This window comes from Furipterus horrens, unplaced genomic scaffold (genome assembly GCF_987537825.1).
Source record: "Furipterus horrens unplaced genomic scaffold, mFurHor1.1.pri manual_scaffold_7, whole genome shotgun sequence".
Classification (NCBI taxonomy): Eukaryota; Metazoa; Chordata; class Mammalia; order Chiroptera; family Furipteridae; genus Furipterus; species Furipterus horrens.
The window spans coordinates 132,876,093-132,896,012 of record NW_028327177.1 but is presented as its reverse complement, the minus strand read 5'-3'; the positions used below and the strand labels follow the sequence as shown (position 1 = coordinate 132,896,012).

The following is a 19,920-nucleotide window of genomic DNA, read 5'->3' as shown; positions in this document are numbered from 1 at the left end:
CCCCGGAGACGTTCCCTGTAGTCCTCGCCCGCGCGGCGCGGCGCGGGACGGCCAGCAGGAGGGAAGGAGGGGACAGGGCGGGCGAGGGCTCGTGGCTGCTAGCGCCGCGCCCCGCCTCCCCGCGCCCTCTGGACCGTCGAGCCGCCGCGGCGCGCCACCACCGCAGAGCCCGGCTCCCCCGGAGCCGACCACCGCACCATGCCGGCCGCCGCGCCCACCCCGCACCCGCCGCCGCCCCCGGCGCGGCCCGCCCCCGGCTGCCCAGCGCGGCCTGCCCAGGGTAAGTGCCTTGCTCTCCCGCGGAGACCCGGGCAGGGACTCCGCCTGGGTGGGGGTGGGAGCGCTTCTGTCGCCGGGACTTGAGACCCCGCTCCTTGCGGGGTCAGACACAAGGGGGTGCCGGACCCGCCGGGGCGCCCGAAGTGCGCTGTGCGTGCGCGCGCGCTCGTCCACACCACCTGAAACTCGCTTGCTTGGGGACAGTGCTGTCCGGAGCTGGTTCCTATTCCCTCGCCAGCCGGGCCTTCTTGAGAAACGCGTGGGCGTCTTGCGAGGTGCGGTGGGACTTCAGAAGAGGGAACGCTCTCGGGAGGGAGCTGAATTTACTGAGCATCTCAGCCTGCCTGATGCTGTTTCTAAAGTTGACCTCATTTCTTTCTCTACACAAACCTGTAAGGAAAGGGGAAACGGAGGTGCCCAGACTCTTGACTTGCTCAAGGCCACATGGCTGGATAGCCGTGGGGCTGGGATTTGAACCCAGATCTCCAGGGCTCACTGACCCAGCTAAAGGACAGGAAACTCTCCTTAGTATGTACCAGGTGAAGAAACACACAGAGGATAGAGGCAAAGCATTTGGGAATTAGAAAAAAAAATGAGTTTGGGAAATATAGGAGTGCGTTTACACTGCCTTCCAAATCTGGCTCTGGGGGTGGCGTTGTGAGATAGCAGACCGCACCAGTGCTGGGCAGGGGCGTCTGGGGACACCTTCGGAGTATCCACCTGTTGGGAGTCGGGGGTGAGAAGTTGTGGAGGAACTCAGTTGTTATTTATCCCCAAGTTAGTCATCCCTCCACCTCTCCCCCTCCCTTTTGGCTCCTTCCCTTTCCTTTCCTTGACTGTATTGTCCAGGATGACAGCTGTCGAACTGAAGCTGGGTTCTGCCTTCATCACTGTCCTTCGTGGAGAGTTTTGTCCTCGGGTGGTCTTGTGCTTTGATGCCTGTTAGGGGCTGTGACGTTGGTCCAGGCTACTGCTTGCGGAAGTGATCTGTTGGACTAGCAGTGAGCGAGCATGCGCCATCGCAGTCAGTGGGCCTTCTGCAGCAGTAGCCAAGCGGGCTGCTTAACCTTTGGGAGAAGGGTAGCAGAAATGGGCCCAAAAAAGTTAAAAAGGAAAAGGGCATTGGGTTTGCCTGGCAGCCCACCTTCAGAAAAGCAGTTCAAGTTAATATTTGGATTGCTTTGGGTGGTGCCCTAAAGTGCTTCACTGGAGAAAGAACAGAGGCAGAACAGGGTTTCGGAAAGGTGCTCAGTAACTCATTCCATGTCTATTTGAAAGGTCCTAGGGTCATGGTCTTTGATGGTGAGCTAAAGAAGTGCAAGAACCTGGCTGCTGTGGCTCAATGGATTGAGCATCAGCCTGCGAGCCAAGTGTCGCTAGTTCGATTCCCAGTCAGGGCACATGACTCGGTTGCACGTCAGGTCCCAGTTGGGGGCGCTAGTGAGAGGCAACCACACAGTGATGTTTCTCTCCCTCTCTTTCTCCTTTCCCCTCTCTCTAAAAATAAATAAACAAACAAACAAACAAATAAATAAATTATTAAAAAAAGAAAAAAGAAGTGCAAGAAGGGTCCCTGCCCGAGAACCCCATGAGGCTTCGGAATAACAGAGATGAGGACCCCACTGCCAGCCCTTCCTCTTGGATGGAGGATGACCTTGAGCTTGGTCTTGAGGAAGTGAGAGCAAGGAGTGCCTGGGAATGGACATCTCCCCTGAGAGGTGCTGGAATATAAATAGTCCAGCTCCTTTTCCCTTGGTTGGGACACTGCGGCAGGACACGCTTTGTCTCCAGAGGTCTGCTCTGGAGTTGCATCAGTTGACCTCCGTGGGTCTTTGCTGGGCTTCTGTTTCTTTCTTCTCTCACTTCTTCAATTCCCTACCAGTTTTTCCAAGTAATACCCACTACTAGATCATTTTCACAGGGATTCTCATCCCAGGACCCGATTCTGGAGAACCCAGCAAAAAGCATGGACCCTCTCACTCTCAACCTTTTTTTTTTCTCCCCTGGGACCTGCGTGAAGCCCCATCAGTGGTCATGGGGAGCCCGTGCTGGTCTGTACAGTGCCTCAGTGTGAGCCCGGACAAGGTGCCTCCTTCCGAGCAGATGGAGCCCTCTGCTCAGGCCCAGGTTTAGCAGGCAGGGAGGGGTTCAGCGCCCACCCTCATCTGGGTGTCTTTGGTGGTGCACACAGAGCCCAACAGAAGGGATGGCATGGTGCTTGGGTGCTGTGCTCAGAAAAGCAAAATAAAGTTGGTACCCAGTCACTCTGAGCCTCAGTGGCTTAGTTGTCCCAGGAGCTCATTTCTTAGCTTCCCTCGTCCCTCCTTTTCCCAGTTCAAGGAATTTCCTTCTCACGTTTTCCTAAATATTTGAATATTTCAGGCACATGTTTTGTTTTTCTTTGGTGAAATGTTGAGCTAGTTAAATGTTTTACCTTCTTTCTAAAGCCAATGAGGAGATGGGAAAAGGCTGTCTTGACCAGTGGACCCACAATACCACAGACTGCAGGGGTGGGGGTGGGGGTGGTACCTGGTCAGGGAAGGTGGGCCTCTGCCTTGACCAGGGCTCATCATGGTGGGTTTGGATGGGCTTCTGTAGCCAGAGGCTCTTGCCTGGTGAGCTTTCCTTTCCTTGCATCCATAGGGCCACTGTACCTAGTATCAGAGTTTCTCTTTTTCTTTGTTGACGTCCAGTTAGTGTCTAAATTTGGCCCATCTGGTGGTAAAGCAGAGTCCCTTTGGAAGATGCATATGTGGGGGAGTTCTTTGAAAAGGATGTTTATTTTCCAGCTACCTGGTAATGTAGGTCAGAAGAAGGAAATGCAAGGAGAGTGGCAGAGTGGGGAAGAAGACACCTGTCCCGGGAGTCAGGGAGTTGAGTTCCATCCCCAGAGATCTGAGGCTTCCTGGTTACCCGGGGCAAGTCATTGACTTCTTTGGGAAACATAGTGTCGCCACCTTTATTTACTTAACAGTAATTGTCCAGCCAACCTCAGAGGGTTATTTGATGATCAAAGGGGAAATATTTTCATTGTCTCATCAAACAATTATTGAGCAAGCCCATAAAACCCGTATGCAGGAGAACTGGCCATCTCTCAGGGACAGTGGTGTATGTGGAGACATTGTGGTATAGATAATAAATGATAAAATAGAGAGAGCACCAGTTCAGTGACTATATGAAGGGACAGGGAGGTCTCCAGAGATGCGTGGGCTGGTCTTGAAGGCTCAGTATTCACAGAACTCTGTAAATGGCAGGGTGCCGTGTAGTGTGTGTTTATGGGAGTTAGAGCTCTTGAGTCCATCAGAACTGCCTTTACATCTTGGCTTTGAAACTTCAAAGCTGTGTGATTCTGGGCAAGGCACCCAACCGCTCTGAGCCTCAGTTTCCTATTGATAAAATAGGCATGATCATGTTTTAAGAATTTAGTGATGTAAAGCTCTTAGCAGATATTATTACAAATGGAAAGTATTGCTCTTAGTTACCTTGTAGGTTGAAGAGATTCTTTCCGGGTGCCTTGGGTTAGTGCTTCTCAAATATTAGGCATATGAATCACCTGAGACTCTTGCTAACATGAAGATTCTGATTCAGGAGGTCTGGGGTGGAGCCTGAGATTCTGCTTTCCTCACCAGCTCCTCAGTTCTGTAGGTGTTGCTTGTTTGAGGACCACACTTTGAGTGCAAGGCCCTAGGCCACTCCTCCCAGGTAAAGTCTGAGTCCTTTGTGGGAGCTGGAGGACACTGAATTAGGGAAATGGTGTGGAGGGTTCAGGCCTCTTTGCAGGTCTGGCCCGGGGGTGGGGCAGAGATTGCTGGCACTGGCTGCTCTTGAGTAAGGTGTTCCCTTCAGGGGGTAATGGGTCTAACCCAACTCCCTTCAAGTGTCTTAGGACCAGCCCCCTGGAAGAAGCTCTCCCTGGCCAAATGGTCAAATGCTGCCTACTTCTCCTGCATGTGGGCCTTAAGGGTGTAAAGATGAATATGTCATTGACTCTTCCACAGTGTGGTTTGGGGTGAGAAGGGGTTAGGCATGTAAACATGGCGAGATAAGCATTCTGCAGAGCTCCTGGGTAATGGTGATGGGGAAAAGAGGGTTGGAAAAGGGAGGAAAACTTCCTAGTTTTGATTATATCTGAACTGGGTTTTAAAGCATGATTCACAGTGGCAGAATGGGGGAGGAGAACAGAAGTATATGGGGAGTGACATTCCAGGATTAAGGAACAGCATGTGCAAAAAAACTAGGCTGTCCTGAAACAGCTTGGTGTGTTTAGGTCCTTGAACTAAGAGTTATTTGGAGCATGGAGTATGTTGGAAAAGGCTTAGTCAGGGAGGCAGGCAGTTCCTGAAGATGTATTAGTCAGCATAGGCCAAGCTCTGCAGCAGTAACAAATCAACTTCATTATACTAGTAGCTTAATGCCACAAAGGCTACTTCTCACTCACACTGTGAGTCCCTCACAGGCCAGTGGAGGGCCAAGTTGGCATAGCTTCTCCCCCAGCTTGCAGACACACCTTTTGGAGAATGTGGTCTCCTGCATTAGGAAGAGGTTTTGGGAGGGTTGCTCTCTGGCTGTTCTGTGATTCAGGCAGGAACGGATGAATTACTGTTGATGCCCACAGCCCATTGGCCAGAGCTTATTGTGAGGGGCCTAGGAGGTGATGGGAGTGTGACGGGAAAGCTCAGAAAACATCTCTGTCTCTCCCACACATACCTTGTTATGGGTCTTAAGTCTTCCTTGGAGGGCCAGAGTTTCTTAAATGGGAGTAATATGTGAATTCATTTAAAGGAAAAAAAAAATCCTGTAGATGTCTAGTAGTGGCTTAAATTATTTTTATTATAATGCAATTCAAATACACAAGAAGTATTCAATAGATCTAGACTCCTTATGTGCAGAGCTTGCATAAAACCAAAACAAATATATAAGTAAAATATCAACACAGCTGCAAATGGAGTAAATTCAGATTAACTTCACGACTTTAATGTGGTGGGTGAAGTTATTTTTGCTAAAACTAAATCACTGTGTCTGATTCTAAAAACAATTGTTCCGGTTCTTATGAATTTCATATGCTGTGTGCTATGCCATGTGAGTTGTGTGATGGCTCAATTCTCTATCAGTTTCCTCTATACTATGTCTGATCTGTTATTTTCTCATTAGCCTGTGACAGTTCAAATACTCTTTCTTGTTGCCAACTACATCATCAGTGCAAGGATACACACCGTGAAGTAATATAGCAGCACTTGGTCATCATATGGTCATTTGAGTGATCTAGAATACGTTTCTACTGATGATCTTAGAAAAGGTGATCATGAAAATAAATTCACAAAGTTAAACAGGAATTAAGTTTAGAGACCATTGGAGCCCCCTGGAGTATGTCTGAGGCTCCCCCAGAGTTCGAGAAACAGGTGGAAAACCACTAGAGTGTTTCATGAGGGCAGACGGATGACCAGTTCAGTGGTTTGGAGACATCATTTCACCCAGGTGTGCGGGTCGGGGAGGGGTAGGAGGAAGGCTGGAGCCAGGTGGTTCAGGTCGGATGGGATGAAGCTGGGCTGTAAGGCGGTAAGTAGTTAAGGTGCCAGGCTCGAGAGGCATTTGGGAGGTGGAATCCACAGGCCTGGGAGATGGATGGAATGTGGGAGGTGAGGGAAGAGGAGTCAGAGATGACTCTCAGTCACGGGGATCAGGGCAGGCGGTGGTGCTGCTGACCAAGGCGAGCACTGCATGCGTCCCCAGAAGGGACAGAAGAGCTTAAGGCCAGTGCTGCGTTCAGCCCTATTCCCCACTCCTTCTTTTCTAGCTGACTGAGCTTTTTTGAACCAGTTTCTGAGGAACTACAGCATTTTGCGGTGCCTAATTTTTCTTCCCCAGGATATTTAATTAGCGTTCATTTGGATGATAAGAGTGGCTTTGTTAGCCTTTCTGTTGGGCCTGCTAGAGAGGGTTCTGGCAGCATTTTGCCTGATCGATCACTCACACTTTTGTCTCCCACATGTTTGATGAAAGTGAAAAAGAAATTGAGAAAATTGTGGACAGTTTTGAGATAGCAGCTGTCATACTCTGTAATGTGAGATTAGCTATCCGCCTTCAGTTTTTAAGAGCACCAACAGTGAACTTTCAACTCTGTGTTTTTGGACAGAGATGCTCAGCTTTCTCCCGGGAAAGAGCAGGTTAAGTGATCTCTAGGTAAATTATGTAACCAGGAATGTGGAAACTCAGCACCCTGGGGAGGTGGAGGGCAAAGAACATCAGGACACACAAACAGACAAACAAAAATGTCACTAACTGGAAACAAAATCTTGTGGCTGCTAGAGTGAACTCTTGTGTTAATTAAGGTTTTTGGCATTAAATAATTTAAAAGGTAACTTGGTGTTTCCTCTTTGTATGAATTATTAACTTCATGCACCAACTGATGGAAGCAGCATGAGCCAGAATGGCTTTGACCCTGATTGGTCTCACTCATGACAAACGTCTACTTGTCTCTTGACCTTGGTACAGGCCTCACCTTCATGGCAGAGCCTCCAAGGACTTCCAGGGAGATGTGTAACCGGCCCCTGCCACATCTCTTTGGTACTTGTGATAAACGATTCATAAGCAGGTGCTTACCTGTCATCCCCAGAGACCACACACTCCTTGAGGACGGGCAGGGTGTCTTTTCATCTTGGAATCACCACGTACTAGCAGAGCACTTTTCCTAAGAGCTGTCTCCACACCCATGAACGAGTACAGGGCACCTTTTACGCAGCATCTTTGGGTCTCAGGGCTGGTTGGGGGAGCAGGTTTCCCAGCAATAATAGCCTTGGTTTTAAGAGTCTCTTTGCAGGGTTGGATTGGATGAAGTTGGTTGTTCAATTTATTCCAGTTATTGACTTTGTTTCAGATTGGCTGCAACCAGAATCTTAGGGAGTTTGCATCTCTACATCTGTGGCAGAGACAGTTGGCGCTCCCCAGATATCACTTCCCCCTTCTTTAGCAGATGCTATCATTCCCTGCCCACAGTTCCTGTTCTGATGGTTCCCCTACAATCCACTGCAACCTTTTTGAGGACTTTCTGTGGCTGCAGGGGCATGGTTGTCTCATTCTTTGGGAAAACCAGAAGTGCTGGACAGCTACTAGGATGATGAGGTTGATTTGTTACTGTAGCAGAGCTTAGCCTATGCTGACTAATACATCTTTAGGAACTGAGCTCTGCCTTGCAGACCGAGCTCTTCCCAGCATACTCCATGCTCCAAACAACTCTTAGTTCAAGGACCTGAATATACAAAACTGTTTCATGATACCCTACCTTTGCATATGCAACCTTGGAGGATCTGAGATGGGCTCCACATTGGAATTCACAGGTCAAGAAGCTTTTATTGTGGAAGCCACTGAGCATCTTGGTATTCGTTGGTTGGGGCACCTTTCTTCCTGACACACAGCATCAGCCCTGTCTTTTCAGGTGCCAGTCCACAAGTTAGCCCATTTTACACCTCCGTCCTGTCTTATACAGAAGAACTTTTGGGGATTCTTACTTGTGCTCTCCTTCAATGCTTCTAATTTCCAAACTCGTTCTCTCTTCCGTGATTTGATTAATATTAAAGTACAATTTATTTATGTTTGTCTATGGCTTTTAATTAGTCTGAAATTGATTTTGGTATATACTTGTGACATAAAAATCCAAATTCATTTTATTCCAAATTGTTAACCAATTGTTTCAACATTGAATAAAATGTCCTAATGATCTGTTATTATACATTCAATTCTCATGTGGAGAAGTATCTATTTTGGGGCTATAGTTTTCTTTTTACTGAAATTAAGCTATTCTTGTACAAGTACCAAGATGTTATAATTATAGCTCTGTAATGTATTTTGCTATCTTTATTACTCATTATTCATTTCCCTTCTGTCTTCCCTCAACAATTGCATTAGTGCTTAAATTGCATCAAACCCACAAATTACAGTGGGAAAGAATTGATATATTTAACTTATTAGGACTTTTCATTTTGTAATGGACAGTCATTGAAATGGATCTTCTATGTCTTCTCTCAATTTTGTAGTTTTCCTTATGTTGATCATATATATTTCTTGTTAAAGTTATTCTTAGGAATTTTTTATATGTTGACATTATACATGTTCTTATTTTTAAGTTGTACAATATTTTTCAACTGGTTATTGCTGTTATACAGGAAAGTGTAATATAAATATATATGATTAAACATCTTTTTGGCTTTATAGCTGCCCACTTTCTGATTATATTTTGAAGTAAAAACATATAGAGCTATTTCATAACGTTCCATGTACTCTAATGGCCTTTCACGGTGGCCCCGAATAAACAAATAGATACATTCTAGAACTGAAATAAATTCAGGGAGAGAAGGAGTAAGGGATAGAGAGAAAAGGGGTACAAGGAGTTGGGTATGCGTAGGAATCATAGAATCCCACCCCACAGTGCAAGTTCAGGGTTACAGGCACCATGACAACGAATAGCTTGGGTCCATCCTGATTTCTCTTTGAGACATTATTTCTTACGAATTTACACTTCGCTTGTAGGTGTCTCTGACTGATTCCTAGACCTCACTAGCCCCAACATCATAGTCTTCCCTTAGCCAACTGACTCTTGTTAGTAAGAACATGTTTATACTTGAGTCTTGATAGTAAAAGATAATGTCAGGACGCCAGCCCTTCAATGATGCTGAAGACAGGCCTGGCAGGTCAGACTGGTTCATATAAATCAAAGTGAGAGGACACCATGGCCCTGCTCAGGGTCTCACCTTGTGTTCGGGTTACGAAAACCCAAATCATTAGACATATTAATTTAAAAAGAAAAAAAGAGACCAAACGAAACCAAGTACACTAAATTGAAATGAAGCTCCTTTTTCTTTTTGGAACTGGGAGTCAATGGATGCCCTAGGGTTGCAGACCTCCCTAGTAATCTCTTGAGGAAGCTCCTGACTGTGAGGTTTCAAGGGTGCTATGTGCTGGCTCTTAGAACCTTGTAGTCCTTTCCTTGTAATGCCATTAACAGTAATTTAGAACTCAAAGGAGTTGATCGTTTCCTGTAAGAAGAGCGTAACTGAAGGTGTTTCAAGATGATGGCCTTTTCTGAAGATGTCCTGTAGCATGAAAGAAAAACATTAGTCCCACTCACATTAAGGAGAAATAGAGAATAAATTGACAAAACAAAACAAACAAACTGAGAACCAGTGGCATGACCCCTGCAGTCCCCATGTTCTCTGGAACACTTGTGAGTTATTCACTTTTTTTCCAGTTGCTTTGTGTACATTACAAAGGCAAGCCCTGGTAGCTGCCTGGTTCTGCTTGTGGTTAGTGGCACTTTCTTCATCACAAGTACGAAGTGGGTGTGCTTGGGAAGCTGTTTTCTTAGCAAGGAAAGGAGTCTTAGTGTTGAGGTGGGGCGGGGTGGCTGAGGACACAGACTGGCATCTCTTTATCTTGCCCCCAGCACGTTTTCCTGGCCACACACAATGTGTGGGCTTGTAAGTAGCCTTAAATGTGGATGTTAACAAAGAAAAAAAAAAAAAAAAAAAAAGGCCATACCTGATAGATTTTCATTCTGTTGAGAAGAAGGAAAGGGGTTTAAAATATCAGTCCATTTCAGGGGAGAAAAAAGGAAAGTTTTCTAGTTTCTGTGCTGCTTCAATAAGTGTCAGAAATTCTCAGTGGTTTCTGGCTAGCTGGCTGTCTCCTTCTGGAAACTGGCATTGTGTGTTTTTTAACCTACAATTAACTACCACCCGCTAAAAATTCAAGCAGTAATATAGTCCTATGATTTCATAGCTCTTAAAGGAACTTTTTCTTAAATGTGCCTACAGTTCTTTTCCTACCCTGAGAGTATCAGCGTTTAGTGTAAAAGTTACAAAATTAGATACTGAGGAATCCGTGATGATCACCATGAACTAACCTTTTATTCATGCGTATATTTATTTATTGAGTGTCTGCTATATGCCACAGTGGTTGGCATGGTAATCTTAATTCATTTAAATTTAAACAGAAAATTGCTCCATGTAGCTAGTGGCTATTGTAGTAGACAGTGCAGAGCTAAAGGATTGGGGTCTCGGAGATGAGAGCATCAAGCAAACATTGTAACCCCAGTGTTAGGAAGAAAGAAGCAGGGGTGGTGGGGGAGGGGAATGGCCGTGGGGGTGGGGGTGGGCGGAGAATCTAGCGGGAAGGCCTTTTGGAGAAATGTTATTAGATCTACCCGAGACCTGAACAAAGGTAGGAAGGATGCATGCGTAGAAATAGTTTGAAGACACTCCTGGCATCTCTGTGTAAATTCATAGCCTTTTGCTTTTCGTGAAACACGAGAGGAAGAATGGCTTCGGCAAATGAATTTGAAAAAAAAAAAATCCCACAAAACACTCAGTGTTCATTCTTGTTTTAAAATGTAAAGGCCTTTCATAATTTTGGGTACGGCGAGGGTCTAGGTTCCCTAGAAGCAGAACCTGGGAGCAGGATTTTTGTGCATGTGATCGGCAGGGGCTGCTGTCAGGAGAGGAGGAGCAAGGTGCGCAGGCGTGATGCAAGCCCGGGACTCTGGGGCCCGCATTGCCCCAAGGAGCGGGCCGCCTTAGGGCGAGGCTCTGGTCTTTTGGTCAGTCACTGGTTATGGGCTGCCCTGTGAAGGTGAATTGGGTGTGTCACTTCCTGGGGCCAGTGAGCAGTGGTGGCCCTTTAACAGCCAACACTCGTAAGAGCTGTTGGGTGGGGGCCACTGCCTGGCGAGGGGATTTTTGGGAGGGGGTGCTTACAGCATCCACAACTGTGCTGGCCCTATAGAATGTTCATGACTGAGTAGCTTGAGAGACATTTGGGGCAGAAACAGATGAAAATCATGAGTACGTGGTTGCTTTGATCACCTAGCACATTCTGATGATTGTGAACTCAACTGGAGGGCTGTTTCCATGAACTATTGGATTTACTGGCTTCGCTCATCCTACACCCATTGGTTGCCGGCTTACCCCATACCTGGCATCAGGTCTGTGCGTTTGGAATCTTGCCAAGCGAGGCCCATTTATTTAGTAGACTCCATCCTTGCACATTACATAGCTTCGGCAAATGCCAAGAGAGGGCATTGCAAGGGATCCCGAAGAAGCCTAACCACAACTCTTAGAGGAGCCAGAAGCTGCCAAGGTTGACCTTACCAAGGCTCTGAAGACAGCTGTCTTTGGGAAAACACATATGATGCTGTGGGAGGGAACTGGGTGAGGCTGTGTCCACTGAGGTTGGCTTCCCAGAGGAGCTGGCTCATCTCGGGGCCACCGCTGACATCTGACTCAACCACGAAGTACTGAGTGCTTTCCGGGGCAGGCAACCTTATGCCTCTCATCTTGTTCCAGTCCTTACAGCCATCCTGGGAGGCTGGGCAGGTGGTGGCCATGTGGCCCACCGGCCCTCCAGCCCCAGTCAGCGAGGAGCAGGGGAGGCCCCTCTTGGCTCTGGTGCTCAGGGTGCGTATTGGGGCCACTGCTAAAGCCTGGTGGTGCCTATTAGATGCCTTTTGCAGTCAGGGTCTTGCTACAGTGAATTTCCTACTTTTAAGTTAGAGGAAACCCATGCCCAGTTTGAATTTCCTAAAGGAGTAAAAGTTTGCACCTTCTTCTGCTTTACACCAGCATCACTCTTCTTTGTTTGGAATTTCAAAACACTGCCAGGAGTTGTTTTTTTTTTTTTTTTTTTTTTAGATCATCCTGTCTGTTGGGATATCAGGGAAAAGTTCACTCATTTATTGCCAGCTGCAGGAACACTGTGTAACTTTATTTTGTCCGGCTGGGATGCTGGCTGGCTTAACAATTGGGACAGAGCGAACCTGAGGCTGCTTTGCTTGGCTATTGATGCCCATTGATGGGTCTGAGTCCTGCTCCATTTCCTCTGGATGATCCTGTGAGCTTGCTTTATTCCATGATTCCAATGACACCCCTCCACCTGTCCGAGCTATTGTTCAAAAAGATTGAGGATCTGTAAGAGGATTGTTTCAGTTTTTACTAACTAGCTGTGTAGGCCTGGGCCAGTTGCTTACCCTCTCTGGTCTACAGTTGCATCTGAAAATTGAGGGTGGTGGGCAACTGGCCCTGTCAGTTCTAACATGCAAAGATTTTCACTCACACTGCCTTTGTGTCTAGAATAGGGAACCTCCTTAGAATTCTCCTTTGCATCCTCCTTAGGTTGGATTGTTGGCTTTAATTTTGTTTACAAAGGATGCACATTTCAACATAAGCAATTTTTACCCATAAATCAATCATGTAAATGACCATGTCTTGAGTATTTATGGAAAGTTCTTCCTCGGTCTGGTATACCTAAACCTCAGATAAATAGCACAGTGGAGTTGTTTAGTTTATTTATTTCTTCTTGTGTCAACTTTGATAATATGTGTCTTTTGTGGAATCCATCCATTACATTTAAGTTGTCTTATTTATTAGCATGAAATGATTCTTAATATTCCCCCCCCCCTTTTTTTTTACATAAACAGCCTCAATGTTTTTCAAATGTGTCATCTCTCCTGAATATGAATGAAAGCTATATATTTTTTGGACTCATTTCCTCTTCCTTTATTTTACTTGCTTGCTATTTAATTGCATGTTATATATGAAGGGTGTCTTATCAAGAAGTCAAAATCATCTAAAAGCTGCTTTCTAAAGCACCCACAGCCTCTCTGCCTCCTCTGCTCTGAACAACAATAGTGGGTGGAGGTGGCTGCCGGCTCCTCGGATAAACATCTGCTAAGTGAGGGGCGCGTGGCTTCAGGGCCAGGCACTGACAGACGGTTCAGATAGTCCAAAGGTCTTTCCATCAGTCTAAGATCTGTCCAAACCAAGGCACGAAGATGTAGAAATGACATAGGTGTGCTCAGTCTTTCTACAAACAAGAAGGTGGAGGAGTTTGCTTTTAGAATAATGTCTGCGGCCTTCCCTAGAGGGCTGGGAAGTTCCAACTAGCCCAGTGTTTGAAAGCTCTTGTGACACAGGTTGATGGAGATTCAGGGGCCGATGGAGACCCTTGGGTTTGATAACCAGAGAGAAAGAGGAACATTTGGTGCAGGCTTGCAGGCAGGCATCGCGCCAGCGGCTGACTGGTCCCTCAGAAGTGTGGTTTGCTGCTCCCCTTCCAAATAAGCATGTCTAAAGGGCCAACCTGGATGGCAGCGCGAAAAGCAAAACAGCCTCAGTCAAGGTTATTGTGAATCTCTGAGCTGCAACAGACAGTCGGGATTAAAAATCCAGGTCATGGGAAACAGCAGCCGCTGGCCTGGGAGCCCCAGCCTCTTGGAATTTTACTGAGTGAGCCGTGACCCCGCCCCCAGGGATGAGATTGTGGGTGAGCGGGGAGTGTGGGGAGGAAATGTTACACCCAGGGGTGAGACCGAAAGATAAGCTGTCCCCCAGGGAAGCTTTGGTGAAAGCAAACCAGCATCAGATGTCCCAAAGGACACCACCAGGGACAGGCGGCATCTGCAGATGCTCCCCAGCAGCAGCACACAGGCCGAGGGCAGAAAAGAGGTGTAAAGGCTTCCTTTGATGAAACAATCGGAAGTCGGGAGGAGGGTTCATCAAGAGGAAAAGCCAGTCAGAGAGAAGGGGTAATAGTGTGATCACTGGAACGTGGAAGGCCTCACCAGCCCTGGGGGCAAATGAAGCCGTGTTAATATTAAGGCTCAGCTTGGAGTCCCAGCGGCTCCACCTGCTCACATGGGCCCTCAGCCAGTGTCCTTGGGATCCCCAGGGCAGGATGTCACCTGTGCTCGGGTACACCATGGCTCCTGCTCTTCCTTAGGCATTATGTCACTCCTCACTCCCCCTTCCCTTGCTGTCGCCTGGCTGTCATGGTGTCCCCAGGGCCCCACGTTGCCACCCGCCACCCCAGCCGGCCCTGGGGCCTGTGCTTCTTAGTCTGCTGTGCGTCCCAGCACCTCCCACGGGCTTCTGCAACACAGTTCCTCAGCATCCGTCCGTAACCCCACGCTCAAGGGCCAGGATGGCAGGGCACAGATGCCATGCCCTCCGCTCTTCCGTCATCGCCTCCTGTGCTTGTGACATCTTCCCAGGTGCTCACCTGTACCTGTGCCCAGGACACCTCCTTCTTCCCCCTCCGACTGTCCTCGTGCCTGCCCATTTGGCAACTTGTACACATAGGCAACAGAAATGAACTCACACTGGATCCCTGTCTGGATGCCATGGGGTCGCCTGCCACACTTCCAGGGTTAATCAAATGGATAGGTACTCGCTCAAGGACCTGATGATCTTTCTTGCTGTTGCCTGTGTATTTTGATTTACTAACCATGTTGGTGAAGCAAGTGATGGTCTACAGCAAGGGCTCTAAACTTTAATGCACTAGATCACCCGGGGGTCTTGTTAAAACGTAGAATCTTTTCTTTTAAAGATTTTATGTATCTACTTTTTAGAGAGAGAAAGAGAGATAGGGAAATATCAGTGTGCAAGAGATACAGTGATTAGTTGCCTCTTGCATGCTCCCAACTCAGGCATGTGCCTTGACTGGGAATTGAACTGGTGACCCTTCAGTTTGTAGGCCGGCACTCAATCCACATCTGGGGTGGGGCCTGAGATTCTGAACGTCTAAGAAGCTCCCAGTTGATACTGATGCTGCTGGTCCCCTTTGGGTAGACACTCCCTCCCCCATTTCTGTTTGCTGTACTTAAAAGAAAACCGTTTGACAAGGAAAACATGACCAGGCTTTTTTTGTTTCACTGCGCTGATGATGTTGTGTTTTGATTAAATGTCATCTGTCACCGATTCATATTATGAAAATAAAGATACTGTTGGTTAAAATACATCTTTAAGGAATTGGTTCATGGGCCACTTTGACGTTACTCTGTGTTTTCTCTTCTCAAGGTATATGGTCTGTGTGTCTGTGACATCGGCATCATCTGGGACCTTGTTAGAGATGTGGAATCTCAGGCCCACGCTGGCCCTGGATTCACTGAATGAGGACCCGCACTTTAACAGGTCCCTGGGGCAGAGGGTGTGCACTTGACCATTTGAGAAGCCCTGCCCTACAGAACACAGAACAGTATTCCCTCACTTATCGTGGGTATTACGTTCCAGATCCCCCCACCCTCGCAAAGTAGGAACCTTACATTTATGCTACACTCTCAAACCTACGTAACTTTAACAACATACGTATACAGTACTGCAAAATCCCGCGATATAGCAAAAAATCCGCGATAAATAATTAAATATAATAATTTTTAAAATCCCACAATACAGCGAGGCCGCGATAAGTTAACCACGATATAGAGAGGGACTGCTGTACATTGGAAGTGGGAGCTGCTCGTTTAGACACTTTAGGAAAAGGGAAACACTTTCTTTGTTCTGATTTAAAAAGGCAAAAGATTAATTTTAGCAGTATATTTTTTTATTTTTTCTTGATCCTAAACTTGATGATTAGCAGCATAAACAAAGTAATACTAAATGATTAGAAAGGAACCTAGGTTAATGTGACTTCCAGTCATTTTGGTAACCTTTTCAGTATAATAAGGTGTAGAGCAGACCGTTGTGGAATCGGTTATTTTAATTCATCTGAATGTGGCAGCAGATGGAGTGAAATGCATTAGAGGTAATCACAGCAAAATTCCTGTACAGTTAATGACTTTATTGGGTCACATCAGCCAGAGAATTTTAGGATCAGTGAGCAGGAAGAGTTGTAGGCTTAGATTTTTTCTGGAGTGTTTCTATTACTCTTCTGTCCCTACTGGTTTTCTATTTCAATTGATACATGAATGGCAAATTTGCCCTGCCAACTCACATTTAGCATCATATTCTCTTTGCCCTTGAGATGCGTGTGGATTTGGGGAAAGTCATTTTTTTTTTTCCCACCTCGCTTATTTATTTTGTAGAGGAGGTCTGTTGTGTGATGCCTATCAGTGCTGGAAGTAGTTACACTCCATTATTTCCAATGAGAGCTAGAAGCCCAAGACTTGACTTAGGTGTTTGATGTTGGGGTCAGGAACTGGGTTTCCAGATCTTGAGTGCCCCTAGTATGTAATAGGATGGAGTAGGGGAATCTACATAACCCATGGTGGCTGGTTTTGGAGAGCTTGCGTTTAGTTGAGAAGAAGGCTATTTATACCCATGAAGATGATGTAACCATTAACTGAGATGTGCCAAAGGGGAGACCAGGTGTTCTGCAGCCAAGTGCTGGTATTGGGTGTCAGGCATTCATGACAGATGCTGGTTTAATGAAATAAAAAGGTTTTTAGAGGAGGCGCCTATGACTGTAAACTTGTGAGGTCAGGGAAGGTTTGGTGGCAGATGTGAGCCTTAGGTCTTAAAAGATGGTGAGGCTTGGATGGGGAAGAGTGAGGATATACTGGGGATGGGAGGGTTGGGGATCTCTGGGTTATGGAAGGCCTTCCATAACGGGTTGAGGAGTTTGGGTTTGACCTTCCCGGATGTTAAGAAGGAGCCACTGTAGGTTCTCGAGCAGAGGACTAGCTCAGCGAAAGCGGTTCTTGTTCTGCTGCATGCGCGGGGTTAGGCTGGCGCTGGGGAGAAACCTTGTAAACGTTTTTATTTATGGTGAATGAGGCAAAAACAGCAGTGCTGTCAGATTGAGGCCAATTTATGTTGCTGTAGGAAGTTAGCAGAAGAACAGGGAGCTACAAGAGCATCCTTTCTCTATGTCACTTCCTGGGAAGCTTCTGGCTTGGTGACCAAGGACTGGGAATTAGGATGTCTAATTTTTATGATCTATATTGTCATTAATTATTTACTGTTGATACAATAAATAATTCGTCGGCAGCCGTCCGTCTCGAGAGACGATGGTGTAGCTTCTTAAGTGTCTATCTGCACCGCAGAGAATGGCTGTGCAGTCCGACTCGGGAGTGACACGGCACCTGTCTCCTCCCGTGTTGAATTGACATCTTGCGATGACGCTGGAGTGTCCTCTCCAGTGGAGCTGAAGCTACAGAGCCTGGGCAGGGTGATATGGAGGGTCTGCTGTTGCCCATGCAGCAGACCCCCCCTCTCTTCGCAGCTGAAGGGTCCAAGGGAAAGACGGAGTCGATACAGCTTGGCTTCAGGTGCGCCGCAGGAGTTGCCGGTGTTGACTACAACGTCAAACCGCCTTAGGGACTCCGGCTCCGGATTTTCTGTCGGGGTTTACTCCCTTAGCCTTTCCCCAGAAGAGGTATGCCGCAAGGCAGCGGAGGTTTTTTGGAGTCAGAGTTTTCCTTCTCTGATGTGCCCTGACTGGAAGATCGAACCAGCGACACTTAGCTCGCAGGCTGACGCACAATCCACTGAGCTAAACCAGCCAGGGCTACAATAAATAATTAGGGGTTACTAATCTAGATAATATGAAACTTCCTTTTCTTTGAAGGTCAAGATGGGTAGAATTACCAGCAATCTCACACGATTACATTGAATCGATTTTGTATGTTTTTGGAGATGCACAACATGGGCTGGCCTTTGGCCTTCTAGTCGGGCTGACAGGGGTGGGTACCCGGATAGTGCTGTTTACAAGTACTCAGTGTGGCTGTTGTCCTTGGGAGAGGAGACTGTTCCTGGAGACTAGCCCAGGGCCCAAGGGATGGATCATGTTCTTTTTCTCTCTAATGTTTGCTCTCCTTGACCAAGGACCAGTCATTCAGTCTCCCGATTTTATCCTCTTACCTTTAAAGAAGAAAAATGTGCTCTGGAGTAAGAATTTAAAAAAAAGGGGGGAGGACTTGTGGAAGAGAACATAAAAATATTTGCATTGTGAGGTTGTGTTTTCCTAGTGCTTCCAAGTAGCTGGAAGCAGAGAGAACCCAGTTTTATGTTGGGGAGCTGGAGGTCTGAGTTTTCCCTCTTACCCCAGAGCACAGTGGGTGTGAAGGAGTTTGTGAATGTCTGAACAGTGGACTGAGCATGCCTGCTGGTGGTGTGGCTGGTGGTGTGGTGGAGGCTGGGCTGCTCTGTCTTCATTCACATCCTTTGGGTCTGTACCCTGGGATGGAGGCCACTCTGGTGGAGCCTCTCCTTGGGTTCAGGGGTGGGATGTTCCCAGATTGTTTCCCTGAACCAGCAGACATCAGGGCTGGTTCTGAGGTTGGGTCTGCTGTAATCAGCTGGACACAGGCTCCTCAGAGAACATGCCTCTTTCAGCCCTGACTCTGGGTACCGCGGGGTTGGCATTTGTCACCACACCCAAGCTCCACAGTTTTACTGTCTGGGACCTTGAGACCACTGATCCTATCATGATCTGTCTCTGTCCTCCTAGGTCACCCTTCAACATGTGAGCCTGCATGTGTTTGTCTCATTCCCTGAGTATTGTTCTTGGTCGTGACGTCCCGTACTTGACCTTTCTCCGGGACCCTCCTGATCCCCTGTCCATGCCAGACTCTCTCACATCCCTACTGGGTTCACTGAATGCCTCCTTGTCCCCCTGCTTCTCCCTGAAAAGTTCTCTCTCCTCCCCCTTTCCTGGAATAGAAATGTTTTTTTCACTTCCTTAGCCTGACAAATATGTATTGAGGGTTTTATTTTGAGAAGCACCATAAGAACAAGAAATAAGAACACATACGTTTGAAGGTCACCTTTCTTGGCACTCTCCCTCAATTTTTCCTGTGGGGAAACGCAGATTCGGTTTACCCCTGTAGATTCCTCTCTCGGTGTCGGCTCTCGGTGACAAAAGGGGAGGCAGGAGAAGAAAGGGAACGACAGATGTCCGTGAATAGTTTCACTGTAAATGTGATTGTCAAGCTCATAAATTTATGGCATGTGGGAAGATCAGTACCAGCCACCACTTGTCATCTACTCTGACACCTGTGTCTCATGGAAATCATCTCAGAACAGATTGTATGTTATAATTAAAAAACAAGAAAACATTCTGGGTAAATACGCTTGGCCAAATTGCCCATCCTGGCACAAGTGGAGTCTTTTTTCTTTTTTTTTTTTTTTTGCCACAATTCAAGTGCACCTAAAAACTTATTTGTAACTTTAAAGGAAGTGTAGATGGCAGATTCCTACATGTAGGATATGACGTATGGAGCCTGTGGGGTAACTTTAAGAACGTGCAGCCCACGCTCATGGTTGAACTGATTTACAGATTCTGTCATTTTCCTCTTTCCTTCCCTGACCTGGACAGAAACGGAAATTGAACTGCTTTTGCCTCACCTACTTTATTCTGGCGGGGTGCAGTTGATCAGGAAATACAAAGTCTTATTTTATTCATTTATTCAGAACACGTTCCCAGTACTAAACCTCTGAATATTAAGATAATCTTGGTTTCTTTCTTTGCTTTTTTAAAAAATGAGAGAAAAATCCTTAAACCCCCCAGGGCAAGAAAATCTCAATCAGAGTTTTAAGAAATACCCAGCATGTCGCGTTTGTCTGCGACTTCTTGTGAGGCCAGGTGAAGCTGTATGCTATAGAAATCTACCTTATCAATAGACTGCCTTACTACCAAAATGAAATGAGCGCACAGAAGAGATATTAAGGTTGTGGGGACAGTAGTAGTAACTAGCAATTACTGTCAAGTCCTCTAAGTAAATAGTAATCTTTTTCTCATTTACTCTTCATGAAAACTCTGGGAGGGGGGTGCTGGCATTCCTCCTTCATAGACGAAAAGACTGAAATGTGTGCCCAGGTTCACACACATAGCGGCCAGGCCCGGATTCAAATACAGATCTGTCTCTCACTCTGTGATCAT

At 46.7% G+C, this 19,920-nt stretch overlaps 1 protein-coding gene across 1 annotated transcript in view; it reads left to right on the top strand.

The window, feature by feature from the left end:
* The first annotated feature begins 231 nt into the window (after positions 1 to 231).
* DCLK3 (doublecortin like kinase 3) overlaps positions 232 to 19,920 on the top strand; it is a 37,191-nt gene continuing 17,502 nt past the window's right edge. The window contains exon 1 of the mRNA XM_090283045.1: positions 232 to 280. The gene's annotated coding sequence lies outside the window, so the exon portion shown is untranslated. The remainder of the gene's footprint in view (positions 281 to 19,920) is intronic.